The sequence below is a fragment of the Schistocerca gregaria genome, chromosome 1, assembly GCF_023897955.1.
Source record: "Schistocerca gregaria isolate iqSchGreg1 chromosome 1, iqSchGreg1.2, whole genome shotgun sequence".
NCBI classification, from domain to species: domain Eukaryota; kingdom Metazoa; phylum Arthropoda; class Insecta; order Orthoptera; family Acrididae; genus Schistocerca; species Schistocerca gregaria.
The window spans coordinates 732,286,385-732,293,782 of NC_064920.1; the positions used below are offsets into that span (position 1 = coordinate 732,286,385).

At 44.8% G+C, this 7,398-nt stretch overlaps 1 long non-coding RNA gene across 1 annotated transcript in view; it reads right to left on the bottom strand.

Annotated features, from left to right (window-relative positions):
* LOC126302837 (uncharacterized) overlaps window positions 1-6,907 on the bottom strand; it is a 414,457-nt gene extending 407,550 nt beyond the window's left edge. Inside the window, exon 1 of the long non-coding RNA XR_007553152.1 lies at window positions 6,844-6,907. This is a non-coding gene — a long non-coding RNA (uncharacterized LOC126302837). The remainder of the gene's footprint in view (window positions 1-6,843) is intronic.
* Between the last annotated feature and the right edge of the window lie 491 nt (window positions 6,908-7,398).

Sequence of the window (7,398 nt, forward strand, 5' to 3'; positions counted from 1 at the left end):
GGCAAGCCCTCACGCAAGTCTGCACAACCGAGAGGAGCTTACAAAACTTCATTGGACTGTTCTTACTCATGCGCCCTTCAGCCCGGATGACGCACCTTCCTACTTACATCAGTTTGGCCCAATGAAGGATTCACTTCGCGGAAAGCAGTACGTGGATGATGGGGTTGCTGATGCAGAAAGACCTTGGTTACGACGTCGATCAGTAGAGTGCTACCATGTGGTCATACAGGTTCTCGCAGTAAGGTAGCGTAATGCCGTCGCACTGAAAGGAGATTGTGTTGAAAAATAGGGTGTTGTAGTCAAATGAGTGAGGAATAATGTGGTGTATTGCGATTCTGAAAAAAAACCTGCTTTCACAAAAAATATATTACATTACTTATTGAACGCCCTTGTTATACTAAGGTTTACGACGCAGGATCCGTTTCAGATCAGACGTAATCGTTAGAAAATTCAAAGCTAAAGAAATTTTATTATACATGTCAGACCCGGAACATAACAAGTTCCGTGAAATCGAAGAATTACTGGGTGACCGATGACACTAATTTAAAAAAAAAAAACGTAAGGGAAATGATCCAAACACGCTAATATAATTTACATCGGGTTGGCCTCCGGCTGTTCGTTGAAATCGATGGGTTGCAAGGTTTGCATTCACTTCGTCAAATGTAAAGATTTTCAAAAAATGTTCAAATGTGTGTGAATTTCTAAGGGGCCAAACTGCTGAGGTCATCGGTCCCTATACTTACTTATGCTAATTCCCTTAAACTAACTTATTCTAAGAACAGTACACACACCAAAGCCCGAGGGTGGACTCGAACCTCCAGTGGGAGGGGCCGCGCAATCCGTGACATGTCACCTCCAACCGCGCCACTCAGCGAGGCTAAAGATTTTCGAAACGGACTGAACTCTGATGCTAGAGAAATTGGACATAGTATCACCAAAGTTGTGCAGCGACAAATATTTATTTTTCGTTTACTATGTCGCTAGTCTAACCAGAGTAATGCACTGACTTCATCTACATCTACACTTACATCTATATCTACACCTACATCTACATCTATATCTACATATATATTCTGCAAGCCAACGCGTGGTGTGTGACGAAGGGTACCCTGTACCAATACTGGTCATTTCGTTTCCTGTTCTATTCGCAAACTGAGCAAGGGAAAATCGACTGTCTACATTCCTCCGTACGAACCCTCACGCCACTAATCTTATCTTCATTGTCCTTACTCGAAATGTATGTTGGCGGTAGTAGAATCGTTCAGCAGTAAGCCTCAAATGTCGGTTCTCTAAATTTTCTCGATAATGTTCATCGAAAAGAACATCGCTTTCCCTCCAGTTATTCCGTTAACGATAGTGAGCAGTAGCAAATATCAGGCACTTGTAACGATATTCAGTTACATAATTTTTACATAATTAATGAATTTTATAATTTACTGACAACCAAAATATGCACTAGAGTGTGGCAAAGCAGTTAAACATAAATTTGATTTTCTTTACCATAGTTAATTAAACTCAGTAAGCCAGAACACAAAAAAAGGTTCAAATGGCTCTGAGCGCTATGGGACTTAACATCTGAGGTCATCAGTCCCCTAGACTTAGAACTACTTAAACCTAACTAACCTAAGGACATCACCCCCATCCATGCCCAAGGCAGGATTCGAACCTGCGACCGTAGCAGTAGCGCGGTTCCGGACTAAATCGCTTAGAACTGCTCGGACACAGCGGCCGGCTCAGTACACAAACCTGAATCATTTCAAAACGGGAAATACAATTATAACTGTTGAAATATTGGTTTGATCCCTTTCTTATATGTATCTCAGCCGCTTCTTGCAAAGAGGCGCAAAAATAAGAGCAAAGAAGCAGGACGCAAAGAAGCTCATATTCCTCCCATACGTGGGAGCAGTTTCTGCAAGAATCTGCCGAGTCGTATCTAAGGAAGGTACCGAGCTCATACTCCTATCGTCTGTAAAAATAAGGAACCTTCTGGGCAGAGTGGAAGATAACCTTGGACTTCGTACACCTGGGGTCTAGAAAAGATTTGGAGAAGACCTCTGTCATCTGCTCACCGAATGTTTTTTGAAACAACATTATTGAGGAAGAAATGGAGATAGGAGTGACGACGAATCGTGATAATCGAGATAAGGGTTTTGCCTTTGACGCAGTTTCGCAAGAGGCTTTGAAGTAATAAGACGGAAGAGGCAGCAGTATGCACCGCGTGGGGCAGCAGTGGTCGCCCGACTCGACTTTCCATCTGCGTAAAGAACCGACCGGGCCGCTATTCAACTGTTGTGGGGCTGGTGCTGTGCCGTTTATGGGCCGGCGATACTTATCGCCGAAATGTGAAGCTCACACTGCGATCTTATGCTGCAAGAAACAGATGAAGATTTTGTGAAATCAGGTGATGCTGACAGAATTAAATTGTGAACCGGAAGGAATCGACGCGTTTTGATGTTTGGACAGCAAAACGACTGACAATGGCCAAAATAGAAAGAAAAATAAACACAGACTGGTATTAGCAAGAAAAGAATTTCTGAAAAACAAATTTGTTAACGTCGAGTATAAATTTAAAAGTTAGGATATCTTTTCTGAGGTAGTTGTCTGGAGTTTAGCCTTCCGCGGAAGCGAAACGTGGACGACATACACTTCAGACAAGAAGACGGTAGAAGTTTTTGAGGGGTGGTTCTTTACAAGAATGATAAAGATTTGATGGGCAGATCAAGTAACAAATATAACAAATCAGGAGTTATTGTATCGAATGAAGGACCAAAAAGAAAAAAAAAAGATATCCAACTGAACTAAAAGAAGGGACTGGTTGAAAGGACACATCCTGACACATAACGTAACCACTAATTTAATACTGGAGGGAAGTGTGGGGGGTAAAAGCCGCAGAGGGAGACCAAAGGATGAATATAACAAGCAGATTAAGAAGGATGTAGGTTGCAGTAGTTATTCGGAGATGAAGAGGCCCGCTTTGGATAGAGTAACATGGAGAGCTGTATCAAACCAGTCTACGGACTGATGTGCACAACAAAAGCATTCATCTAAACACGTTGACAAAAGCGACATGATTAAAATATATTGTATTGATTCCTTATAATGCGAGAGAGCAGCGAAAGTACGTACCGAAATTCTGTTTTTTAATTATTCTGTCCCATTTTTTTTTCTTAGAATGTCAGTTGTCACAACTACCCAGGATTCGCAATTTTTCTCTTGGTCTTCTCTGAGTATTTACGCGCTCCCCCGACAGTTAATCCGTTTTCTATACGCTTCTTGTCACATACTGAAAATCAGGAAAATGATCTGTATGTTGTTCATGCAAGGTGGACATAGCACGAAAATCAGCGCGAATGTAAGATAAAGGAGCTCAGTGTTTCGGGTTCCATCGATGACGAGGTCATCATAAACGAAGTTGAATGTCTAGTTGGCAAAGGGCATCGAACATCCGCCGTGTCCATCTAACTGTTTGCCTATAGCGATTTGGGGAACCTGAATCTGGGAGGTTTGAACGTTCATAGTACAGAGTGCGAGTCAGATCCCTCAACCAATGGCCCACCTCTCCCCTTGCCAACGAAAGCAACTAGTGCGTGGACCCGCCGTGCGACGGTTCTGCAGTCCGTGAAAATTCCTCGCGTCCAGTCCCACCCAACAAATAATGGCCTACGTGAGTACGTGTCCATGTGGTGATGGTGGTAAATTCCTATGGGACCAATCTTCTGAGGTCATCGGTCCCTAGGCTTACACACTACTTAATCTAATTTAAACTAACTTACGCTAAGGACAACACACACACCCATGACCGAGGGAGGACTCGAACCTCCGACTGGGGGAGACCCCCCCGCGCGGCTGTGTCCGCGGACTGCGGCGCAATCGAGTGCATAAAGAAAATTAAGTTCTCTTGTCACCGAAGTCACCGCAAACAATATGATGGGGGAAGTTCTTAGTCAGCGTTTTGGGTAGAGAACAACAGTGTCCTTTAGATAACAAAACTGAATTTTGCTGTCTGGGCAGCTGTATTCAGTATAAGAAAAAAGTTTTGTAGCGTGTGATAAATCGGTCTTCTCGCAAAGAAACATGCCGCCGACGTACAAGTAACTGTCGCTGCTTACGTCAATAAAGTCAGGAGTGATGTGAAAAAACAAAAAAACAAAAAAACAGATAGAAATATTTAATAAGTACCGTAGCTTCTCACTAATACATGCTTCTCGTTGCCTCCGCGGCGCTCACACATCTTCTTTTTCCCTCTATCTCTTCCTCCTTAACTTCCTGCCCTCAATCCATTCTCTCTTTTTCTCTCTCTCCCGCCCCCCTCCCCCCAGCCCTCTGTGTGTGGAGAGGATGTTGGGGCGGGGGGGGGGGGGGGAGGGGCAAGAAGGAAGAAGGGGAGGTTTGGTCCAGCTCGTGTACACGTCATGACAGTAACAGAGAAATGCTATAGTTTGTACAAAAAAAAAGATAGGTCTGGAGGGGGAAAACTAAGAGAAGTGATGACAGGGTCGTTGAAACTTCGTGAATAAGAGGGTATAAGATTGTCTTGATACCTCTATACTTCATCAGTTAACATCCGCTCATTCCAGGCCTGGAACACACCGAGAGAGGTAGCCGATGATGAAAGTTTGACTTGTCTCTATGATAACCTTACTTCAGTTACCACTATCCCCAAGAGATTTTGTCTTCTTGAATTTCGTAAACACTAAATGACAACGTTAAGAAGGTTCCAGAAATAAGACTGCGAGTAAGTCCTTTCATCGTCTTGCAGTTATCATCCATTCCCATCCGCTAAAGTACTTATCCCGTTTTTATCAAACCTCTTCTGGGACAGAACCTCTGAATGTTGTTTCGAGAGAAAGGACTGCCGTTGATAACTAACTTATTTTCCTCTGTTTTTCATTAAGCGACTGCAGATACAGCGTCAAACGTAATAACGTTATTCAGCCGTGTGGCATGATCTTTGACTGCAAAAAACGCCGAGAAAATTATTTGCTGGCTGCAGTGCGCATTCTAGTGACCTTGTTGATGTACTGAATAACACGAGACGGATGGAGTTCATACTACTAAAGTATAAGAAGTCGACTAAATGCTGGAATGCAGGTAGTAGTAAAGACATAATAAATTAAAACTTCATGGCTAACGTAAACATTAACAGCGGAAATGTAATAAAGATAAACTTTTTTTGCTCCATCATTATGTGGGAGCTGTCGGCGAGAGAAAGTTTCGTAAAGTTTTAAAATTATGCGTAAAGTTTGTCTGCAGGTAACCAAGTGCTCTCCGTCTCAAAATAATGGATGTATACAATCAGCGTTTTCGCGCGCCATGCTCCATACTTCTTTTTCATCCTGAATCGTACTTCTTGGAGGGGTATGTGGTTCTTACCCCCAAATCGACTCTCTCCAGAGCTGTCGGCGAGAGAAAGTTTCGTAAAGTTTTAAAATTATGCGTAAAGTTTGTCTGCAGGTAACCAAGTGCTCTCCGTCTCAAAATAATGGATGTATACAATCAGCGTGTCCGCGCGCCATGCTCCATACTTCTTTTTCATCCTGAATCGTAGTTCTTGGAGGGGTATGTGGTTCTTACCCCCAAATCGACTCTCTCCAGACAGTAAGTGATTAGTGTACCTAGTTTGGTTGAAATCGGTTCAGTGGTTTCGGAGGAGATGAGGAATATACATACATAGATACATACATACACACGTACATTTTTATGACACGTATGAATACCTTTTTCCGTGAACCGATTTTGGTGAGATAAACCCTCAAGATGTCCCAAATTATACTGAACTTACCTGCGAAAACACATGAAAATTTGTCTAGGAGCTTTGGAAGCTAGCGTGTTCGAACAGACAGAGACAACGGTTAAAAAAAAGTGCTTCAAGTGGCTCTAAACACTACGGGACTTAACATCTGAGGTCATCATTCCCTTAGATTTAGAACTACTTAAACCTAACTAACCTAAGGACATCACACACATCCATGTCCGAGGCAGGATTCGAACCTGTGACCGCAGCAGCAGCGCGGTTCCGGACTGAAGCGCCTAGAAACGCTCGGCCACAGCGGCCGGCAACGGTTTTAGAGATTTATTATTAGTGTAGATAGCAACTAATGCGTGTGCCGAGTTTGGTAGAAACTGCTTTAGGCGTCACAGACATATGCTGATATGCAACTGCCTTTTCATCGCTTCTTTAGCGCTAGACCCCCGTCCCCGACCCTTACCCTACTACTAGGAGTGAAACGTAATCGGAACTGCCACAAACGAGGCATGCCACCCCGAAAACGATGAATTCGATAAGGATATCGATCGTTATCGAACATAAGGGTGGTTGGGGTCATATTACCCCCAAAGCATTTTTGTACAAAAAGTTAGACAATTGCATAAATGATGCCATGTATACACCAAATTGGGTTGAAGCTGGCCTGGCGTTCCTGATTTATGCTTTTGTGTCTCCTCTTCCCACCCCCACCCTGAGCCATGGGGGTGCCAGGAGTGTCTTACTGTCACAGTAATCAATTGCGGATAGCAAGTGATATGTGTAACAAGTTTGGTTCAGATAGGTTCAGTGGTTTAGAAGGAGACGTGGAACGTACTTACACAGTCATCAAGAGTCCACACACACACACACACACACACACACACACACACACACACACACACACCAGATAATAGATAACTTATTTTAAAACCGTACGCAGAAATATTACAATGTCCTATTCCCATAACAGATGGAAGCTTGCTGGAAGCGGTCGCTTCTAAATAGTCTGCAACAATGTCAATCGCCGGGTGTAAACAAACAGCAAACTGCGGGCAGGGCAGGCGCCGCGTTGCCAGGTACGCGCGCTGCTGCTTTACCTGTGAGGGCGGCAGGAGACGCGGAGGCGGCGTGTGGCGGCGAGCAGTGGCGGCGGACCACTGCACCGGCGCGCCGGCCGCAGCCTCGCCGCCGGCCAGCCGCGCCCCACACACGAACCCGTCCGTCCGTCGTCTTCACGCGGCGGCCTTGGACCACGCACGCACGGCCTCTCTGCAGCCTCCCGTCACGCCGGGCCGCGCCGGGCAATCCTCTCCACACTTACTCGCGGGGTCGTACGTGGGATGGACAACAGTATGGAAACACTGCAAGAAAAGGATGCTTGAATATACACTGAAGGGCCAAAGGAACTGGTACATCTGCCTAATGTCGTGTAGGGCAGCCGCGAGCACATTGAAGTGCCGCAGCACAACGTGGCACGGACTAGACTGTCTGAAGTAAGAGTGAATGTCTGAAGTACTCCAGAGCTGTCCATAAACCCGCAAGAGTACGGGAGGGTAGAGACCTCTTCTGAACAGCACGTTGCAAGGCATCCCAGACATCCTCAATAACGTTCATCTCTGAGGTATTTTGTGGCCAGCGGAGCTGTTTGAACT